This window comes from Pongo pygmaeus, chromosome 9 (assembly GCF_028885625.2).
Source record: "Pongo pygmaeus isolate AG05252 chromosome 9, NHGRI_mPonPyg2-v2.0_pri, whole genome shotgun sequence".
NCBI classification, from domain to species: Eukaryota; Metazoa; Chordata; class Mammalia; order Primates; family Hominidae; genus Pongo; species Pongo pygmaeus.
In genome coordinates, this window is record NC_072382.2 from 93,671,144 (window position 1) to 93,695,388 (window position 24,245).

Sequence of the window (24,245 nt, forward strand, 5' to 3'; positions counted from 1 at the left end):
TTCATAATAGAATAGGTAAAAATGCAAGTCTTGTAAAATTTAAATCCCCCCCCTCCTTTTTTTTTGTTCAATTACACTGCACTATAGGCATTATTTGAGGGGCAGGCTGGTGAAATCAACATGTGAGCAGGTGCGTGTCTTGGGAATGTCGTACTACAAAAAATATTCAATGACTATTCCCTGAATGAATAGAAATTGGAAAAGGCTGTGTCTGTCTTTTAGACACTTTGTTATTCTGTGAGTTTAACAAACAAAATCTCATTAACACCAAATCCACAGGAGCATGAGAAATGTGTAATACTCTTAATTTCTTATTAAATGATGTGTTTATTAAAAATTGACTGGGAGATACACTGCACATAATTCATAATATTCGAGTCTATATCCCTGAATCTTTCTTGTACTTAGAATTTGCTCACAGTTCAGTGTTGGAATCGTGGGTAGGAAAAGGGATATCTTATTTCTAGAGAGATTTACTGAAATGGGAAGATGACAAGTTAGACTTTGGAGATCCTTTTCTCATGCTCCCATGCCTTTTAGTTTTGTGTGATTGTTTTAGGCCTTTATTTCTCCAGGCATACTTCGCACATGTCTATAAGCAGATGAGAGGGAGCAAGGGCACATAGGGGCTGATAGAGGCAAATGTAAATCCCGTTTTTTCCCTATTAACTCATGAGGCCTGCTGGGTAGCAGCAGGCATTACCAGACATTTAATTGTGTGCAAGGTAAGGCTGGCACAATTCCAGCATCATGGTGGAGCAAGAATTATACTAATCAGCTGGGATATACTGCATATATTGATTAGAGTTGGATTTTGTTATGCAAAAGAAAAAATCCTTATAAATAGTGGGAATGTAATTGAGAGTAATTAAAAAGGCAGAGAGTTAATTCACAGTTCTTTAGATGAAAGGGTATTTTGATCCTTTGCTTCCATGCAGATTTCCGGGCAGGCTGGAGCAGTCTGTGAGTGCTGAGTGTAAATGGTATAATCGATGTTACCATTCAACTGGATAGTAAACAGGCAAGCTGTGTAGATGATACACTGGTGACCAATTTCGAACAGTTTCTACTTGGTGACTCTGTTTGGGACTAGGGACTTTTCCTTTATTTTTCTTGGACTTTTATATAACTTTTAATCATTATTAATATCTCTGATGAGAACTAAATTTGGACCCCAGTATCCTAGTGAACAATGGTGAGAATATTATACCACACTGGAGTTACCTGGAATTCCAGCATGTTTTGATGTTGCTGCCCTCCTTCTTCCAAACGAGAAGGCTTTATAGCCTTTGGTTTCACAGAAGACCTGTCATCTGTGAATGGTGACCTGAAATAGTGTATTCACATACACTGTCTTGCCTCTTGAGCCCTTTCACTCATAGATAGTCCTTCCAAAAAATATTCAGTGAATACTGGTCCAATGAATGAATGAGATATTTTAGATTTTGGATGGTAGAATAATTTAGCATCTTGAAGAGAAATTATAGGTGGTATTTGGTGGAGTTCTGAGTATTACTATCTGAGATCCTGAATAACATGTAGGAAAAGGGGAATGTGGCGTGGGGAAAGAAGAAAATAGCTATCATTTATTGAGTATCTACTTTATCATACTCTTTGCATATGCACTTTTGTTCTGGCATCACCTGTGTCCTATGAAGTAGATATTAATATCATCATTTCACAGGTGACAAATACATGGTTAGGAGCAGAAACAAGGTCATAGGCCTTAATTGGCAGGGTTGGGATTTGAATCTAAAGCTATTGTTGATAATAACATTAAGAGTAGCAGCCCCCATACTGGGAAAGGAGGAGGGTTTCATATTCTCAGAATCTGGGTGTGGGCCCAAAGATAGAACATGAGTATCAGGTGGATTTCTTTGAGGGCTGAGTATTTTTCTTCAAAAATTGTGCTAATTTTGCAGTCTGTTCCATAATGTGTTTGTTTAAATGTGAAACATATTAACTTATTTAGTCATCAAAGCACTTAAATTTTCTCCCCTAAATCTTTAAGTAAAATTGATCACCCAAAAGTTGCTCCCAGTATATACTCAGAGACACCTCTGGAATGTCCACATAGGGAATCAGAGGGGGCAATCTGGTTTGAAGAGAAACTGAGGGTATCTTGAAATTTCGTTTGCATAGCAAGCAGGTTTTGTTTGTTTGTTTTGTTTTTTGTTTTTGCTTAGATTGCATGCTTACTTAGGGTGGCCTGGGGCCGTTACAGATGGGGAAAGGGCTCATGCTCCAGATTTCATCTTTGTTTACCTAGGAACTTTAAGAATCATTATTGTAACTGCTGTCAATCCAAGTTTGAGAAGCCTGCACAGAACTATACTGCCCTAAATTATTTGAATAATAATAGTAATGAGAACAAATACTATGCATGTATTTAATTATGAAGGGCTGTTTCTGTTATCTTATTTTTACCATAGAGATGATAAAGTTTATGTGGGAAACTTGAGAAAAAAAGAATGTGGATAAAGAATCCTGAAAAAAAACAGAGTACTTCTAAACTTTCTGCTGGTCAGTTGGTATTGAATTGATAGTAGACTATCAAAAAATAGTTCTTGACAATATTAATAACAGTAACGTGCATTTGTTTATAATCTTGCCATTTGCAACTTTTCATTCATTTTTGCATTTGTTAATAACAACTAACATTGCTGAGAGCTTTACATGTATTATCTCATTTATTCCCCCAACAACTCTATGAGGCAAATACTATTATTATCTCTACCTTACAGATGAAGAAATTGAGGCATAGAGCTGCTAAGTGACTTGCCCAAGGTTACATTGTTCAGGAGGTGTCAGAATAGGATCCTAACTCTACAACCTGTGCTCTTTACCCCTCTGCCTAAAAGAGCCCCCTGGGCCAACTGCTATTTATTTTCTTACTGGATTCTGGGTTTCTGGCCTGTCTTCAGCCTTACTCATAGTGATCCTATAGTGATCCTGGAGAATCATCCAGCTTCTCCAGGTTGTAGTACCCCTTCAAACACCTGCCCGTGCATGGCAAATATGGTTTGAGTTTCTAAACCTTGAGTGTGCACCCAGGAGGCAAGAAGCAAATGGAGCATCTCCTGAGTCAACAGTGCAGATGTTCCCTCTTGAAAATGACTTTTCCTTTCCAGGCTCTCTGACTCCACAAAAGGAAGTGGAAAAGTTAACCAGTGCCCAATAAACGTGGGTTATTGCCCCCTGCCTGAGTAATTTATCACTTGCTGGAACTAACTTCAGAATTGCTTTGAGTCCATGTCATGTTACTCCTGGGAATGGGCTATTTATAAGATTCTGAATGACTGTCATGCCGTTCCCCATGGCTGTGCTTGCACAGGAGAGGTTGAATTAGGAAGTTGGAAATCTACTGTTTTCTGATTTTGGCTTCTCAGCTGAATGTAAATAAAAAGATGGAAGATAAAATGTAGAAAATGGCATTAACTTGATTAGGGGTCTTATTTGCATAAAAGAGTCTTTGAATCACAATTACCCTCTGGCTTTGGACCCAGCTTTTCTTGCCTTTCCTATTATCTGGTCCAAGGTCATTACTAAAAGGCTTCCTGTTTCGTGGAAGAGGACTTACTGAAATATTAATTTCATTGCCTGAAGTAGATTCATAATGTCTGGTGAATAACCTGAGGTTCTATCAAAATCACTAAGGTAAGAGTTACTTTTTATGCCTTTCGAAAGGTGGTTCAGGAATTTGAGTAATAGGCAGCTAAAAGTTCAGTTTCATTTTGCTTGTCTTTATGACAGAAATGAGCAGATATCTTTATGTCCTTTGGTAATTACTGCAGTGAAACAACTGTAACTGGATAAGCTGCATGTTCAAGGAGGTTTTTTAGTTTTAAATTTTTTTTCATTTAATTGTACTGTGACTGAGTTTGAATTTGATGTATAAGACTCTAGGAAAGAAGTGAGCTTGTGACATTTAAAGCTTGGAAACATTTTCCTTTTCTTCTCCTTTTTTAAAAATACAGATAGAACTTAAATATTCAAGATTTTCTTGAATGTCTTTTCAGTTTGTAACTGCTTGTAACACAAAAGCTAGACTTACAATGCTGTTTTTTCTTGTTCTTTTGCAGCCATGGCTGTATGTGTAATTTAATCCAGTGTATTTAAAAGAAGTTGCATTCTTCCATGGTAGAGGTAAAAGCCCCCACTCTCCCTTAGTAGTAACTAATAGTAATACTTGCAAGCACAATTACTTGAAACAAAATAAAACCAAAAAAAAAACAAAACCCCAAAAAAACAAATCCCAAACTATAATTGAAGGTTTTTGCATCAGTGTAGACAACAGCCTATACAGCCTAAGGTTGTAACAGATACATTTTGAGTGAGTTTGGCTCATTTTATTGACATACTGTTTTGTCTGTTGTGAGTAGACATGCATTATTCTTGGCTCAAATAATACATATCCATTGACAAAAGCCAGCAACTTACTTACCTGGTCTCATTTTTGGAAATGTCCTGAGAAGTTATTATTTTATTGTTCTTTTCAGCTGGTTTTGCTCAGTTACTCAGTAGCTTTTTGCAGAACTGTTTTCCAGTCTATTTTATAATCCACATCCTTGTAGAATCCCCCCCATGCCCCCCTTCTTGCCACATTGCTGGAATCATTTCTGTTTTTACTTTGTAAAGCAGTTTGCTTAATGTCACAACAAAATAAAGCATGGATTAGAAACAGCATTGCAGTTTCAGACTTAATGCCTTTGTGACATCTCATTGCTATGCAAATGAGATTCAAGGAGGTCATCCCTTTAGCAGTTGCTCTAGCCCTGGTATCTACTTGATATTCGTTGGCCAAACTTACTAAGCATTCATTACTGAGCTATGCTGGGTGTTTAACTCTTTGTTAGCTTTGGACTTTCTATCCAAGGCTGCTGAGCTTAACAGCTCCTTCTTGGAAACTCCTCCTTATGAGTAAGGCTTTTCATTTCAGGATCTCCTTGCAACTCTCTTTTGCTTCTTAGCATTGCGGGCACCTCAGGAAATGGAGTACTCATATTTAAAAGATACACGTAATTATATGCCAAGACAGTATTGTAAAAGCTCATTTGTGATGTGTTTCTTTGCTGTTTCAAGTATTTTTATGATTGCAAAATATTCTATTTTTAGATAGATATTTTATTTACCTGCATCTGTGATGAGTTCTTAAAGATATTTCACAGAAAATAGGTCTGTGCTGGTAAATGTTCATGTAATACTTATTTTAAAATTAAATTTTCTGTAATTCAAATTTGATTTCATCTGATTGAGCAGATGTGTTAATAGTTACTGAAGGTGGAGGGGTCCGATTTTAGTTCAGTAAGAATCAACTACCTTTAATGAATACATAATATTGCTGGTGTTTCATTTGCTTAGTTAAAGGGTCTGATTTATTGAATACAGAATATTGCTGGTGTTTCATTTGCTTAGTTAAAGGGTATGATTTATTTATCAGTCATTAGTCTGATAGATGTTTTTATTTTAAAATATGCTTGTAAAAGTAAAATTTTAAAAAAATACCATTTGAATGAGCCTTTTGCAGTTTGAGAAAGTTGTCGTGTTTTAAATGGTTAACTAATTGAGTAATTATTCTCTTTATATTATTTTGCCACAGTGGAGTTATTTTTACACACCTGTAGATACAAAGCTGTCAAGACACTGAGTTTGCACTAAGAGTTTGGCTAAAATCACTGCTAACTCAAGGAAAGCACACTTTACACTCTTACACTTGATATAAGAAAGGTTAAGAACCAGAAAGAAGGACATTCATCTTACACCATGATCTCCTACACATTAAGAAATAGAATGATGACATTGATGGCAAAGGTGATTTGAGCAACTATTGTGTTTAACATTGAGAACTCTAGGATGAGGATTTGACTCTTTTCAAGGATTAAGAACACATCTCTGGATTAAGGTATTGAATCAAACACAAAATTCTTTAAAGATGCTACTTTAGACTTTTATAAAACAGACCTTTCCAAAGTGTCTTATCTGTCTACTGATGGTAAGGGACTCAGACATCTGATAAAGACAGGTTATCCTGAATTCTGCTGAGAGGCATTACTCCTTCACAATCTTGATAAAGGACAACAGAAAACTACTAGTGGTTAAAATAGGGGAAGAATATTTGTATGGCAACTTAAGTGCAATTTTTAAAGTAAAAGCTTAGAACCACCTTTTTTTTGGTAGGATCTTTAATCTCCTATGCTGTTCTTCACTGATTCATAAATGTTCTCAGGAGCCTATTATACTGTGGAAGCTTGCTGGGTGCTAGGAGGTCAAGGAGATAAATAAATCACTGTTCTTGACTTCAAGGAGCTTAAGGTCTGTGGATGAAATAAGACCGATAGGCAATTATCAAGAAAGAAAAATTGATATTGCTGTAGTTCATGTGTTCTGCTTGTTTGTACGTGAAAGTGTGTTTCTGAACTACCAGGGAATTGGTTTCGTATCTGAATCTTATGGTCACCCCTGGAAATAGGACTTATATTCAGTGCTGGCACATCCTGATACAGGAGCTGGGCATGGATTATTATTCAGTAACTACTACTTAAGGAGTCAGGGTTCTGAGCTTGATGCTTTTGATCTATCCTGGCAATTCGTATTTATCCAAGAAACAATTAGAAGGAAATGTTATTTTGTTTAGTGGATGTGTTCTAGGGAAAAAAATGTGTACTTTTCAGAGGAGTGTTTTTTTTTTTAATTGTGGTAAAATCTTTCACTTAAACTTTACAAGTTATTTTTTGTAAAGAAACAAGTATAATTTATGAGTTGTACATTTGGGATTATGAAACAATGCTAGAAATGTAAAATCGGGTAATAGTTGTATTGAATTTGTAGATTATCGTAGTGCCTGGCAGCTGCCTGTTTCCTATTGTCTTCCTTTTGCCACCTAAACCAGTGTTGAGTACAAGAGCTGTTGAATTGAAATCAACCAATATTGAATAAAATGAAAAGGGGAGACAAAGTTAAAGAGTATGTATTAGCTAAATTGAGATAAAGTCTGAATTTCATTTGTCTCTGCTGTCATTGTTTCCATTACCACAGATGATTCAATTGAATGTGTGCAGGCGTCGGTGAATTATAATAGCAGTTAAGTTTTCTTTTGGGGCTTTTGGGAAAAGTTTTAAAAATGAATTTCCTCAGAGTTAGATGGAAATGTTTTTTGTTGAAAGCCTTGATTTGAAAAAAAAATGACTTGCTTTATGTTTTAGAAACTTGTCTTTTTCCTAAATAGAAAACTTTCAGAAAACTTTAAAAAAATTAATAGGTTAAATATTTTGCATCCTACCAAATTTATTGTTTTAGCAATCTGCTTTCTTGTTACAAAGGATACTAGTTAATAGAATGCTTCACACTGACTCTTGTCATCAGTGTTTGCAAATGTAATGTTAGAGTTCTCCCTGGATCCTTGTCCTGATAATAGGATAAAATGCTACCAGATGAGCCACAGTACTTTGGTTTGTGGTCTGGAGTTTGAACCATAAGCTAAGGCCTTTAGTTTTAGATCCAGATTCCAAACCATGAAATTTTGATTTGGGTATCATTTTTAAACAATGGAACCAATCTTTATTAAAATGTTTTAAAATAGAAAGCTTCAACTATTTATTACTCTTTGCATATAACAATTGATAAAGATCAAAATTTGAGGAAAAGAGCATCCAAATAAATTTAATGTCTTTCTTATTATTCATTATGATTTATATTCTAGTCTGTTTCTTATATGCACGTCTGATTAGAATGTTACTCTCTGCCTTACCACTCTTTCCTCAACTCCAGAGTCAGAATCTCTTTTTTGTGTGGGTATTTAGAAGAGAACTTTGAAATAGCTTAACTCACAAAGACCGTGCAGCTGTTAAATAACATCAGAACAGGGAGGTAAATTTTTGAAAGGTGAGATTTTGAGATTATCATATTTTCTTTTACTGTGTTTATGTCATTGGTTCCCTGGCTGAACTTTGTGCTTCTTTTGGGCAGAAACACTTTCATTGCTCCTTTTATAACCCCTTTATGGGATTGCTAGATTGAGTACATAAAAATCTGGACTCCCAGTTAAATTTGAAAAACAACAACTAATTGTTTAGCACAAGTATGTCCCAAATGTTGCACGAGACATATTTTATTTGGCAACTTGGCTCCTGCACAGATCACACCTTACCCTATAAAAGGTATTGAGAAAGGTTTTGCTGAATGACTAAAAGAGCTTGAAGGTAGAAATATCTGGTAGTTAGTTGGAAATACTAATTTACTGCATGGTAGAGCTTTAATCAGGAGTCACCAGTGCATGTATCAGTGGTACCTAAAGTCCTGGAGATTGTCCAGGGTGATTGTATATACCAGTAATTCTCAAATTTTAATGAGCATCAGAATCACTTGAAGCATTTGTTGAAACATAGATTCCTATACCTAGTCTCATAATTTCTGATTTAGTAGGTTTATGGTGGGGCTTAAAAATTGTATATCACATTGTGGTTTTGATTTGCATTTCTCTAATGACCAGTGATGATGAGCATCATCTCACACCAGTTAGAATAGCGATCATTAAAAAGTCAGGAAACAACCGATGCTGGAGAGCATGTGGAGAAATATGAACGCTTTTACACTCTTGGTGGGAGTGTAAATTAGTTCAACCATTGTGGAAGACAGTGTGGTGATTCCTCAAGGATCTAGAACTAGAAATACCATTTGACCCAGTAATCCCATTACTGGGTATATACCCAAAGGATTATAAATCATTCTACTATAAAGACACATGCACACGTGTGTTTATTGCAGCACTATTCACAATAGCAAAGACCTGGAACCAACCCAAATGCCCATTAACGATAGACTGGATAAAAAAAATGTGGCACATATACACCATGGAATACTATGCAGCCATAAAAAAGGATGAGTTCATGTCCTTTTCAGGGAAATGGATGATGCTGGAAACCATCATTCTCAGCAAACACAAGAATAGAACACCAAACATCGCATGTTCTCACTGATAAGTGGGAGTTGAATAATGAGAACACATGGACACAGGGAGGGGAATATCACATACTGTGGCCCGTTGCGGGGTGGGGGGCTAGGGGAGGGACAGCATTAGGAGAAATACCTAATGTAGATGGTGGGTTGATGGGTGCAGCAAACCACCATGGCACATGTATACCTATGTAACAAACCTGCACATTCTGCATATGTACCCCAGAACTTAAAGTATAATAAAAAAGAATGTATATCACACAAATTCCTAGATAATGTCAATGCTGCTGGTCTGGGACCACCATTTCGGAGCCATTATGCAAGCTCTCTGGAGAGGGATTGTCCAACATTTTCTGTAAAGGACCAGACAGTAAATATTTTAGCCTTTGTGGGCCACACTGTGTCTATTACAACTATTCAACTCTGCCTTTGTAGCTTGAAAGCAACCATAAACAATATATGAATGAAGGGGCATGATTATGTTTGAATAAAACTTTATTTGCAAAAACTGGCTACTGGCTGGATTTGGCCAGTGAGCTGTAGTCTACAACCCCTGCTTTAGAGTAAGAAAAGATGATAGTTGAGGACAGAACTTGAACATTTAGGTTTAAGAAATGGGCAGAGGAAAAGGAATCAGAGAAAGAACAATCTGCGCAATGGGGGAAGACCCAGGGGAGGGGAGTGTCATGGAAGCCAAAGAATCAGATTTTCAAGAAGGAAAGCATGCGTCACTCTCATCTCCTGTCAGCAGGGTGATTAAGGATGAGGAAGTGGATGAATGCTGAAAGAGTCCATTGGACTTGGCAGTTAGGATGTCATGACTGACTGTCGACTGAGCAATTTCAGTGGATGTGGGGAGGGACCTCTGCCAGATGGCAGTGGATGGAGTGAAGAGGGAGGCGGAGGCAGCAAGTATTGAATACTCTTTTAAGAAGTTTGGCAGTAAAGGAAAGGGGAGGTGGTTGAAGTTGAAGCTTAAGGAGAAAGTTGGGCCCAGGAAGGTTTTTTTGAGGCTACGAGGAAAACAAATATGTTTGTAGGCAGAGAGGAGAGGGCTGGTAGAAACAGGAGCCTGAGCTTCAGATGCATTGTCTCCTGAGTGGTGCCCCATGAGTTGTGCACCATGCACTGAAAAGGGTGCAGATGAAAATGTAGGAGAGGAGGGATAATTAAATGAGAAAAATTCTTCAAAGAAACAGGACAGGAAAAGGATTAAGACAGTGTGCAGCTGGTATACCTTGAACTGGAAAAGGGGAACTATTTGCTCTAAGACAAAGAGGGGATATGGATCATTTCAGCAGGAAGAGGAGGAGAAGAAGGAAGAAAGTGAGAGACTTTCCAACTGATTAAGTAGGCAGCTAGGCTAGACTGATGTGATTGTGGAAAAGGTAGAGATTCTAAGGAAATTGATGAAGGTTTGGAGTAGACAGTGTGGCAGCAAGTATGCCAAATAAAAGTACAAGGTTTACCAGGCAGCACCAGGGGCTGTGTTGGGGTTAGAGCTCATATATTAGAACACATACATCACACTGTTATATGGAACTTCCTGTAGTCCACAGCAACCTGGGTACTATAGAAAACAAAACATAGGGGTTACTGAGAGTTGCAGGTTGTCAAGAGATGTGGGTCAGAAGAACATGAAATGATGTAATTTAAGATGCTAATGAATAGGAATATTAAGGAAAACTAGGTGGAGAAAGAAATGAAACTAAGACTGATACATTTGTCACAGATCAAAGGACTAGAACTCTTGGTGAAAGTGAACCGGTTTAGAGGGAGCTCTAAGGGAATTGGAGAGATAGAAGGATTGGAAATTATTAGAGAGGTTGGGATGTCTCAGTGATTCCAGAGATGTGGCAGTTCCAAGGAATGACAAGGGTCTGGGGTGTGGCTGTGGAATTAGGCTCCTAATGTGGAGCTGAATGAGTATTGTCAGGAATATAGGCGAGTGTGTTGGGTAGGTTAGCAGGGTGGACCTTGAGCTCACACATGATGGCAAAATAAAGAAGGCTCTTGCCTTACCTGAACCTGTATCTGCCTTAACTTTGGGTACATGGCTGAGCCTTGAAACCATGTCTTTTTTTTTTTTTTTAATTTTTGTAGGGCTCCCAAATCCCTGCTCCTTTTTGTCCTCTTTTGCCCTTGCTCGGTGTGACATGCCTCTTCTGCAACTGCTGAAGTAATTCACCACACGTTTTCACTCTTTCCTCATTTTTTCCACCTGGCAGAAGCGTGAAGAAAGGTTATAGACACATGGGATACCTCTGTGTTGGTAACTTAAACTTCTGTGACTATCCCTTCCAAATCAGAAGGGAGTCATTTTTCAATTTCCTCTATAAAAGAGAAAGCAAGTCTGTCTTCCTACCAAGCGTTACCAGTTGTTAGGCATTGATGAACATTTGCTGGCAAACTCAACTCTGTATTATGGCTGACTTCTTTGAGGAAGTCTGCCTATTGTAAGATGTTTAGGTTCACCTGTTTTTTTTTTTATATTCATGCTTCTGATTTCAAGTTTCAGATTACCTCCTAAAAATGGACTAGATCCCTTTCCATTAAAAAATGCAAGTTCTTAGGGCATTGTGGCATGAACCTGTTGTCACAGCTACTCAGTAGGCTGATGCTAGAGAATCGCTTGAGTCCAGGAGTTTGAGGCTGTAGTGTGCTGTGCTCCTACCTGTGAATGGCTACTGTACTCTAGCCTGGGTAACATAGCAAGACCCTGTCGCAAAAAAAGCAAGTTCATGTAGATAATAACTTTAAAATTAAATAAGAATAACATTTAAATGAACATTTAAGAAGTATTTAAAAGAAATGATTAAAATGGTTTCCCCATAGAGGATTCATCTTTCAAAAGGAATTATCTTCTTATTGCCCTAATCTTTCCTTTTTCCCTCATTCTTACTATGCAAACATTTTCTTTCACCCGTAGAAAAGAGAGCTATGTTTTAAATTCATCTTTGAAGACTATTTTTTGCAGGAATGGCTGCATTTATATCTCATACTCTCATGTATCAGTTGGAAAAAATCAGATAAAATAAATTGGAAGAGTATATCATTTTTAGTATTTGAATCAACACATCTCACGCTAGATTTCATGTCTCATACAGATGGCATTACCCTCTGCATATTTTTCCTCCGGTTTGGAATTACCAAAGGAAAGATGTAAATATGAAAGGTAATGGATGTTGGAGAAAGATTATTAGAATAGCTGTCAGGTGTTATAAATACCATATCTGTATTGCTAGAGTGCGTGAAAGTTTACCCTTTGACTAAATCTGTGCAGAAAAATTTACCCTGTACTTGCCACCCATCAGCACTTTGAGAATGCAAACATTAAGAAAAAAATTTAAAATTTATTTTAAAGTTACCCCCAATTTTCTTTGTTTATATTGTCATTGTAGAAAATAGTAGATATTGGAAAAAGAGAAAGAAGCAATTGATGGGAACAGTACTTGGAGTTCAAACATAAGATTTCAAAACTTAATATATCAAAATGACACACTCACATGTATTTTAGTAAGACATATAGTTTCCTGTTAAAATTACCTGGCCCATACAGACAATTCCCAAGGGGCAGAATATTTATTCTAAACACATAGCTATATTAATGATCCAAAAAAGATATAAGAATCATGGAACTTTAGGGCTGGAAGAAACTTTAGAATGAATCTGGTTTAATCTTTTCTTACAGATAGATTGAGGTTCGGAGAAGGTGAATGGATTACCTAGGATCACATAACTAAGCAGGGCTAGAATCCAATATTCTAACATCTGAATTCCGTGGTCCATCACAAATTGGCCATCTACATTTCAGCATTTTAACATTTATAACATTTAAGGGTAAATTTTAAGGTTGGGGTGGCCATTTTAAAACACTTATTTGTTATTTAAAAGTAAGTTACAGTACCTGCATTTTGTTCATGAAATATGGTAACATTTTGACAGCTGTATCACTCTGGAAACAGATGTCAGTACCTCAGATGAACTTGCAGGGGGTAATTGAGATGGAAATGATGATCAGAAAGGGAATGGAAGATTGTGATAAGGCAGCCTGTGTTTGTGTGTACAGACTCACCACCTGTGACTTAGGAGAAGGAAAACGCAGAGGCACGTGCAATCTGAAATGTGTCCCTCACTCATCAATCAGTGTTTATCAGAATTGGAGGTCTTAGCAAGTGAACTGAATGCTTTCAATCGAGGCATGTCAGTGATTGCCATCGACCAAGCGTTCTGTCACACCTGCCTGCTTTTCTTTCTTTTTCTCTTTACTTCATTACATATTGATTGACTTGGGTTTTACAAGTTCATAAATCACCCTCTTTTAAGAGGCTTCTTGGCTTTTGTGTGCGTAGACTTGAGAGTACTGGGAAAGACTGATACTCGTATCACAGTAACAAAGAACTTCATATTCCCTCCTTCAGCTTCATATGCAAAAGTGAAGCATCAAAAGACAGTGTCATTATGAAGAAATAGATTTAAAGACAGTACAAACACCTTATAAAAACCTGAGGTGCCAGCAGCAAACCCTCCTCCATCTGATGGAAGCTCTTGTGTTGCACCCATGAAGTCATTGGAGAGAGCTTGAGAGACTTTACAACCAAGAAGAGGATTTAATATTAACTACATAATGAGATGCCACTCTTGCAAATAATTGCAGATATTATTACCTGATTGCAAATCTATAATTCTGGTGCAAGATAGAACAGACTTTAATTTGTCATAAAGTGCTTGCCTGTGGTAGAAAAATAGATGAGGTGATACGTATGATTTCTTTCACTCTTGAAATTTTCTGGTTGTAATAATTTTATGAGTTGAAGTCTTATTGTTCTTATTTTTATTTAAACAGATTAATTGCTCTCTGCCCAAGACATTTTAAATTCTTTTATAGATGAATCCTAAACCATTTGTTTCTTATTGTTTACAAAAGTGGTACATAAATTCTGCAAGGATATTTTTCTATTTTTATCATCTAAGTTTTTAATTGTAATATAAACCAGTTATATGACATTTTAAATTCTTGTTTGATAGGTGGATTTTAAAATATTCATTTCTTGCTGTTTACAGACACAAACTGGTATATGAACACTGAAGGGAGAGTATTCTATTTTTAACATCTAAGCATTTTTATTATAATATAAACCAGTAATAGAATTTCTGTTTTTTTATGGAAAGGCCTATGCAGTTGTACAATATTAATGCCCAGGGTCCTCTTAAATAACAAGTCAGTCAACTTTGTAGGTTGGTAGTCCAGTATCAGCAACAAAAAATTATATTCCAAGCAGTGTTTAACAGCTGATTTAATTGGGAGGTATTTGATTATTCCTTTCTGAATTAATTTCTGACAGCAAGTTTAATACATCAGAAGGAAAAAAGAAAGCAAAACTGCATTCAAGAATGTCTGTAATTAATAGAGCTGACTTCTGAAGAGCTGCTAAACTCTTACATGTGAGAAGTGGCTTATTCTGGAGGGACAGTGCTTTGAAAGAGAAAAACAATTGAGGCTTGAGAAGGAGGTCTCTCAACCAATTTCCACTTCATTGCTTCAGAACCATTGCTTGTATTTTCTCTATAAGGGTAAGGTAGGAAGAGGACAAGAAATGTTCTGGGAATAGCTGTCATTTCTTAATGGAGTTTGCAAACAGAATTTGCAGGCATAAGTGTGTCTTTTGCACCAGTTTAGTAAAATGACATCTGCTCTTACAATGTTGCTACAGAAAGTTAAATCAGTGGAGTGATGTGATAAAGATAGTCATATTTACTGTGGATCAGTCAAATTCTATGGTACATGTGGTGTTTTCTTAGGATACTTTTAGTAAATATACAGATCAGAAAAGTTCTCTTTAAGCCAGAATAAAAACATTCAAGTCCTCCATCAATAATAAGCGTTACTGTTAATTAAAAGCTGACTATTCACCAGATACTGTGCTAGGTACTGTCTAGATAGTCTGATCAGCTTCATTGCTTCTGAGGTAGGTTCTGTCATCCATCTTTACAGATGAAGCCCTTGAACCTAAGGGAGGTTACCTCACTTGTTGGTGGGCTCACACAAGTGATAGAACCTAAATGTGTTTTAGATCATTGTCTTCCTTAAAAACTATGGTATAAGTAATGTTATATATAATGCATCCAATTATTTGTCTTAATTTCTTTAGGAACATTTAGAATGTGACAGGCAAAAAAAGCAGGTACTTAATTCTTAAAACACTTGAAAATAATTGATGATGTTACTGAAATAAAATTGCCTCATGATGATCTGATTGTAGATTTTTCTACAACCATTTTTCCTATTCTAGTTTTCTTACCTTTCACTTCTGCAATAATATGCTTATAAACTTCAAATTTATTTTAGTATTAATTGAAGTAGAAATATAGTTTAAAAATCATCAAGTTACTGGGAAAAGACCCATGAGTTATATTTTATAATTATGAATGACTTTTATATTGATTGAACAAATAAGAAATTTGAGTGCCTACTTCTAGCCACGCTTTCTCAAGCTCCAGGGGTATATGATGAACAAGACAGATAAGGTCTCACCCTCATGAAGCTTATTATTTTTTGAGGAAAGAGATAGTAAATGAGTAAGCAAGATCTTATTTACTTTTATCCATTATTTTAAGTTACCGATGATCCAGAAAGGCTCTATCAGCAAGCTGAGTGTATGTTGAAAGTGCTGTTAGTATGCTTGAGAAACCATATCTTTTCTTCTATTTTGCTTTAACAGGCCTGAAAGTTCTACACAAGCCAACTTTTGGTTACTCTTAGAGATGTTTAGGTTATCTGGGCCTCTGTGTTACTCCATTTTCAACAGTTACCGCGTCATGACTTAGCAAGGCTTGGAATGCCTTGAGCTGTTAAGAAATGTGTGAGGAATGGAAGCTGCTTGGCATGATGGAGCTTCTGCAGAGGACCTGTGGAGTCAAAACCCACACGTCAGAGAAGAATGAAGTGTCAGAAGGGAGAATGCAGAAAACTAATTTAGCAACTTTGCCTAACACTAGCTTTTTGCACAACCCTTGGAATTGAGAGCTCTTTCTTTTAAGTTGTGTGTCTGCATGAAGCAAGGTCAATGGAATGGAATGAAAAGTGAAATCCTTTGGGTTTAACTACTTTTGTCTGTGAGTGTCTCGACCACACTAACAAACCATGCTGGTTAGTGTGACCAGTATGACATGGTTTTACTGGCATGGTTAAACAGCTATAGAGCTAGGACCATTATGACCATTTCATAGGAATCCTATGCTTACAGTTCTTCTTTGAGATGGCATCAAAGAGAGAACAGTCTTTCTCTAAATCATGTTAACAGAGAACCTCAAAGAATTTACTTGGCTGCAAGCACTGTACTGGAACCATGTATCCTTTCCTTACGTTTTCTTTTGTTTCATTTCCTTTTCTTTCTACTGTTGTGCCTTGGCCCTGTCCACAGTCACTTGCTGGTGTGAAAGCTGTTTCCTAACACATAGTTCCCTATGCTGGCTGTGCATCAGAATCAGGGGAGCTCTAAAAGACAGATTCACAAATCCCACTGACTTAGGCCACTTACTTGGCAAAGGATAAGCAAGTAACTGCAGCTAAACCTTCTTCCAATGGCAATATGACTAATTATTTCTCTATGAAGCCCTACCAGCAAAACTGCTGAAAGGGCATCTCTTCATCAGTCCCTGTCCTCCCTTCCTGCCCTCTAGAACTTTGGGTAGGGAGGAATACATTGCAGATATTCCATTTTGCTGTTTCTAGGCAGCTTGACTATTGCACTGAGACCACTAGTAAAGCTTGGGTACCTCCTGCTCCTCTTACAATTATTGCCACCCCTTCCTTTTACTGCTGCCTTTTGCTTGAATCAGGCAGTATTTTGCAGGCTCACTTGCCTCTCTCCCATTGCCCAGGGTGCCTTGCAGTATGCCTTTTCTTTCCTTTGGGCAGTGCTGGGAGGCCCTAGGCAGGACCCTCACAAGTCTGGCCAAGTTTCTTGCTGTAATGCTGAAGCTGGTTCTCCCTTTTCCCTGTTGCTGAGTGGAGCTAAGAAATGCATCTATTCAGAGGGAGCAAAACAAGTTCACCACACCATGTACCCAACCTTCCACTCTTCCATCTGGGGGATGCCTTCTGCTCCCCTTTCTCTTACCAATGCACTTTAGATTTGAGCCCTCCTCTTTTTGGGGGTTCTCTTCAGTTGATCTATCCTCCACTTGGTATATTTAGTCATGTAAAACACTAACTTCCTAGTGATCAGCATTGCCCTTTGTTCTTAATATGATTTGCATATTTCCTGGGTTTCTGGTCTGAGCTGTTCCTCTGTGGAATGGGCCTTGGTGCTCTCACTTGCCAAGAGCACCTAGGACATATTTATTGGCTCTTTGGAAAGGAAACCAACTGGAAAGCTTAAGTATGTGGGATTTATAGAGAGCGTTTCTTCACAGTAACTCCGGTTTCTTTTAATATGAAGCAATACTATTTTTAGTCAAAATTGTAACTGTGGTTTAGTCATATTTTTTCTCCCCAGTACTTTTTTAAGAGGTGAGTTTTAAGAAAGTCAGATTTTGTGAGGAATTCATTCACTGCAGAAACATCCAAGGTAAATGGTCCAGGATGAGAGCAGATTCAGAGTTGTAGAATCTTCAGTTGGAAAAGGTCACATTGCAAATTCCTAGATCACTTGGAGATTAGATTCACTTGGATGTGGATACTTACTAATTCAAATCAGTTATCAGTAGTTTTCTAAACTTGTAAAGAAATGGCATCGTTTATTTGCATTGAAATCCTCCATAGAAGCTCCAAATTCAAAGCAGATAAAAGCAGAACTTCTCTGGTTGCAGGGGAAGGAAGCACCACACTCTCATGGGCTCTGGGTTAAGAGTTCTTGCATCATCCTCTCGTCCTTTCTACCCAGTATACTGTGCTCCCCAGAAGATAGAGGCCACATAGAAGCCCAGCAACGCTGCCTTCTTCATCTATTAAAATTGCACACCCTTTTTCACACCAGGGCATGCATTCTCCACACCCAAATATGGACAATGAGACAAAATTTAAGAAATGTTGATATCCTGAGAAATCTCGCAGAAGGAGCCAAGATTCTGAATTAATCAGAGATAAGTTTTATTTTATTCATCAGATTGTTACAAAGATAAAAAGCTGCATTAATGCATCTTAGAAAGATTTTAAAGGACAGTGTGTGTAAAGAAGTTTAAAACAGTTTAAGATCCTGCTGGCTGGAAATATTAACCCTCTCCACTGAGCATTTGAGAAAAGTAGGACATTTTTATATATTAAAACTTTCAAATCATTAGGTAGTGGGGAGCCTTGGATAAATTCCAAACTAATTTTTGATGTTGGGAATTTTGGCATGTTACCCTATGGAAATTTTACTCCTAGGAGTCACAGAGAGCCATGGTGAGGTGAGGTGAGGGGAGAGTTGGTAGCCATCTTTCATTATTGTTGTTATTATTTTTTTTGAGGTGGAATTTCACTCTTATCACCCAGGCTGGAGTGCAATGGCGTGATCTCAGCTCACTGCAACCTCCCCCTCTCAGGTTCAAGCGTTTCTCCTGCCTCAGCCTCCTGAGTAGCTGGGACTACAGGCACCTGCCAACACGCCCAGCTAATTTTTGTATTTTTAGTAGAGATGGGGTTTCACCATGTTAGCCAGCAAGTGGCTACCTCTGCTGTGTCCCCTCACAGGCCCCTCTCTGGGTTTGCAGCAGTGATCCTGACTTTATTTAATAATTATTTGCATACTTTTAACTTTAGTTTAAAAATGTTTTAATTAATTAGATAATTTTTTATCTTAGGGTTTTTTTAAATAAAAAAGAAAAATATAATTATATATATATATGAAAAATATATGAAAAAATGTGACTCATTTATAGAGTTGATAAAACACTGTGGGTCATAAGATAAAATTAGAGTTATTAATATTATGAACAAATAAGGAGATAAGTAAAAAAGAGATAGGGAATTAGAAAACCAAAGTGTGAAACCAAAATAAAATCCATGTATCATTTGGCATGTGTAAACCAAGCCCTTTCTAAATGCAAGGTGCTGAGATTCTTTGAAGCTTAATCGTAATTTAAAGGTTTGTATTACATTAATATTTATTATGGATTTACTCTGGGTCGTAGGATGTTTTGTGCAAAGCATTATGCATATGTTATGTTAAGCTCATCACAGTTCTATGAGGTAGGTATTGTTAGGTTCATTTTTAAATTGAGAAAATAGGTTTAGAGACCTGACTTAATTTGTCTGAGATTATATAGTGAACAAGTTGTGCAGCCAGGATATGAATCCAGATCTTCCCTAATCCCAGTGCTGTGTACTCTTGACCACAATTAGGCTGTAAATCATATAATCTCAGCTGTTGGGAAGCTTGGATTCCTTGTAACAGTAGCAACGTGTCCTATGTTGATGAACAAACTTTGCTCCTCTTTCTTACTGAATTTTTGAGGGTTTTACAACTCTGTAACCTGCTCTTGACCTTTCTGGTGTCAGCTTAGAAAAAAATATCCAAATAAACTCTTGTCCCTACCTCAGAGGTTGTCACTTATTTTAAGAATGACAGAACCAAAAAATAAATTCCCATGTGCTAAGACTTGTGGGAGAATGCATAAATACATAAAAGCCTGATGTGATCTTTTCCATTTGTACCTAGGATTGTCTTGTCTCCTTGCAAAAAACAGAGATCCTGGTTTTAATGGCTGTGTGTAATTTCAGCTTGGGTCTTGTTATAAAGTTTACATTTAAAGCTTTGCAGTGGTACCAGGTTTAGGCTAAATTTGAAAGTAGCTGTGGGGGAGACGACTTTAACATTTCCCTGGGGAAGTAGACTGGAAAATTGCTGGAGAGTGAACTATAGGGAACAATCTTGAATTGGTCTTTTGGGTCGGACATAATTACCTAATGGATTTTCCATCTTTCAAAATTTTAGGCGGGAAAAAATTGCCTCAAAAAATATCAACAAAATGTGAAGCGCACAACCTGTTCCAGTTCTCTTCAGGACTGTAAACTCCTGGCCTTCTCTGGAGCCTTTGAAGAATGGCTGTGTAGTGGAGTAAAGACAGGCAAGGGGAAGACATGTGGAAGAGAAGAAATCAGACTGATGCATGATTGAAAACTCAGAAATTACATAACTCGATTTGTCTCTTATAAGTCATTACTGAATGCTGATTCATCTCCATTCATGAGTGTTTTGGGTGCAGTTAGAACTACGTTTTAATGAACAATATAACCTAATTATGATTGAGCATTTTACTTTTCCATGGACTGTAAAGATATTTGTTGAGTGGCTTAGAGGTTTGCACACCAGAGTTTCCTGGTCAAAGGCGTGCATTATGCAATCAGTTTTTACCCCAAACATTCACATATGCATTCCCCTATCTTGATTGGTTACTTTATTGGTACCAAGAACATGAAACCTCTTTCTTTCTTGCACCCCCAGGTATATCCCAATACAATTTCTGTTTTAATGTAATTTACTATTATTCACATTGCTTCAGGGATGACAAAGTATCTACTTGTTCTCAAGTTTTATTATTGGCTGATGTGTGTCAGACTAGATTTGGCTCTGTATATAAATATACTCCAGTAGAGGGACCCAGCCTCTGTGATCCCAAATACATTCATTGGAACAATAAGTGTGAGTGCTTACTATGTGCCTAGCATGTTACAGCTGAGATGGACCCACAAGTGAAACAGACACTGCTGTGTTTCTTTCCTGAGTGGGAGAAGTAAGTCATGGACAAGAGAAACTAAAACACTAGGTATACAAAGGCAAGAGCTCCAAGGGATCAAAGTGCTGCCATATTCAAACAAGGTATCTGCCTTGAGGGATCATGGGAGAGGGCATTTGCACTAGCTGCAGTCTTGATTGTGCGAGGAAGGAGATGTTCCAACCGGGTATAGGAGCATGAAAGAAGCCCACAGCTGGGGAACACAGAGGTGCACTGGGAGGGAGCCGTGTATGGTTTCATTTGATTGGAGTTTTGGTTGTGTGGAGGATGGTAGTTGGAGATAAAATGGAGGCCAAATTTTCAAGATTCCTGGATGTTAGGAAGGGAGCTAGAACTTTGTTAGGCAGTTGTGCATCCCTAAAAAATGTGAGCATCTTGACATTATTATGAGAACCATGATTAGTGGAGAGTTACCTGGAGGCAGGCAGTGTACAATGAATTGGAGGCACATGGGGGTTAGAGAAAGAGATGCAGTAGAGGCTGGTGAGTTAGGAAAAGTGGTAATAAGGGATGGAGCAGGTGGAACGAACACACAGAACTAGAGACCAAGGCCTTGTGGAAAAGCCAGCACTTTAACCACTGATTCAGAGTGGGATGGAGAGGAAGATGAAGGATTAGGGGTTAGATGGCAAGGAGAAAGATGGTGGCATTAACAGAATTGGATAGGAAAGGAGGAATGTGGTTGGGCTGTGTGTGGGGGGGCGGGGGTGGAAGTTGTTGGGCAGGAAAGAGCTATGGCCAAGCTGGTTTTCTTTCTAATCCTGATCTGACACTTCCTTAGCACTGCAATATTGAGTAAGTGGTTGTGCCCCTCTGAGCATGCTCCTGCATCTGTAAGATACACCTTTAATTCTTAGGATTCTTTATTTCAATTATTTAAGAGAATTAGAGAATGAAATGGTTCAAGCAGTTCTCAGAAAGTAAGAAAAGGAAAGAGCAGGAAATGCAATATGGAAATATGAACTTTCTCCTGCTGCATAAGATTTAAACTCTTGACATTTAAAGCAGAAAAACACAATTTAAAGAATGACTGAAGGGTATGTTAATTATCTGTGAAGAGGCAGAAGATTCTTCTTTGATACTTAAGATGGCAATAATTTTGGGCAGCACATACATTGGCCACGTTTATAATTATGGCTAATTGTACAATGAGTAGTAAATAGGAAATGGATTGAAATTTCCAAAAAAAAAAAGACACAAATGGACTTTAAATGAATATTACAAGCTAACAAAAATAAACAAATAAAAATTAAAAAATAAAAAAAGGAGAGCTGTACGAAGCCGCAAGAAGAGTTCCACATTGGATTGGTGGTATGGATGTGTTTGTGCTCAGAACTTAGAACTTCAAAAGAACAGAAGTCCTGCTCTACATCTAACAACTTGTAAATAATTATATGGCTTCTAAGTTAACTTGAAATGTTATTGAATTGAAATAAATTGGAAGGGAACCAGATCTGCCATTGAAAGCCAAAGGACCGAACTTTCCCCAGTGCTGGAGGGAACCTAAACAAAATCCCCAGCTTTTAAAGGAAGAGGTTTTCAACCTGCTTTCATCTCCTCTTCCTTTTGGTGTTTTTCCTATATGGGATGGAGAGCAGAAGATGTGGTTGGGGTGTTTTTAAGATGGAACTGAGTTTGCCCTCAAGTCTTTCAAGATAAGACAGTTTTACTTACCAGGGAGAGGATCTATTACACCCTGAACAGCTGCTATTTTTGAGGCAGGAAAGTGAAGCTGAAGAGCTTTGTACAGCTGTCATGTAGAATTCTAAGCACCCATTTGATAAAACCTGTCAGCGTGACCCGGTTTCTTGGGCAGATGCAGCCCTTGGCTGTAGCCCCTTTCCTCTCTACCCCTTTCTGTTCGTCAGTTTTGTTTTTGCTTCCTGTTAGAAATGTTCCAGATTTAGCAGCTTAAAGTGGTGTGTGTGTGTGTGAGTGTACAAGCGTGTGTGTGTTTTAAGAGCGGTCATTTGTATGATTGAACCCAAACTCCTATTTCTCTTTCAGGAGTTATATTAAAAAATATTTGATCCAAGTCTCTAGAAATTTTGCCCTATGGGGAAAAGGAAGAGAAGAAATCTTTATCAGCTTTCTTATTTGGTTATAAAATGGTAAGGCATGAAATTGGAACAGATGGCTTAATAATAGTTGGACTTACATCCCTTAGTTGAATTTTGCTGACAGTTTCTTTAAAATCTTTATAAACTCCCACTTTCAATAGTTCTTTAAGGCCGTTAAGGCCGTGTGGGTAAATGCACCAGTGTAACAAGCCTTCATCTAGGTATGTTACAGGAAATGGGCCATGAACTAATTCAGGACTCATGATGTAGACCAGGAAACCTATTTTATGTATCTGTAACAAATAGATTGTAAAGTTAATATTATCACCTGGTCCCTTGTCTATCTTGAAGTTTAAACAGTGTCGTTACCATCTTAGGTCGTACCTGACGGGGTATGTGTAGTAGCCGGCCTCTCTTTAATAAGTCAAAGTGGACTTTAGAACATCCTTTAATACAAGAGTCGAGACAATCTTGAGAATTGCAAGCTGACTGAGTATGCCAACATGTAGGACATCAGACAGACAGTAAAAAAACTTAAGTGTGGGTATCCTGTTTGCTTTTTGTCCGCAGATGTTAAGCAGTTTCAATAGCTAGGGAAAAATCATTGTATCATTATCTGTGGGTAGTGTGCTTATAGTTTATTATAGGGCAGAGTTATTGAAAGGAAAGAACTGTATCATTATTCATATTTAAAAATGCTGTGACAATGTACTGCTTCAGATGAGTGTTGTTCCCATAAATCATCCTGGATCCCTGTGCTCAGGAAATCTGTGAAAATATAGTATTTTCAGAGGCAAAATTGTTTCAGTTTCTTCACAGGAGGAATTTTAGAACATAAGGAGGAATTCATCCAAACAAGAAAGCCATCTACTGAGCTTACATCATTAAATAGGAAAGGTAAGGAGGGCTACACCCAGTTTACAGATATCTTTAAGCTATTGTCTCCAACCTGGGGCCTTAGACCTCTGAGTAATTAGAGTGTGTGACTGACACGCATTGTTTGTAGACTGAATGAATTAAAACTGGATTCCTCACTATACTTTGGGTACTAAAAGGGCCTCTTATGCAAAAGGATTGGAAACTGTGCTGTAGGGTAAGATATTTTAGGAACAATGCTTTAGTTTTCTCTTGCTCTTTTTGTCTTTTAATTTGGCTATTTTCTTATATATAGAATTTCTGTCCAAAAATCTAACTGTGTGATTTTTTAGCTCAGCTCAGAGTAGCACAACAAAATTACAGCCACTGGTTGGACCCAGTTCAGTATAGCATTCAATCTAAGGGCCTTGTAGCTTCCAAACGTGTTTGTATTATTCCAATCCCTGGGTAGCATTGTAACATATATTTATTCTTGATTGCTCCAGAGGTTTATTTTAAAAATCAGAATAATAACACAACTAGGTTAAGTGCAATGTACTTTGAAATTCCAAACCAGTAGTTCTTTAACCTATTCATGCTGGTTGGATGACAAGGCATTTTACCATTCCTTTTATTTAAAATTACCCATATTTGTGC

General features: G+C 37.5%; 1 protein-coding gene across 7 annotated transcripts in view; it reads left to right on the forward strand.

The window, feature by feature from the left end:
- The window catches only part of FAT3 (FAT atypical cadherin 3), a 675,042-nt gene that overhangs the window by 12,772 nt on the left and 638,025 nt on the right, over window positions 1–24,245 (forward strand). Inside the window, exon 1 of one of the 7 annotated variants that reach the window (XM_063671322.1) lies at window positions 23,809–23,826. The exons of the other annotated variants lie outside the window; for them this stretch is intronic. The gene's annotated coding sequence lies outside the window, so the exon portion shown is untranslated. Of the gene's footprint in view, window positions 1–23,808; window positions 23,827–24,245 lie in introns of those variants that run through there. 7 annotated transcript variants of the gene reach the window in all.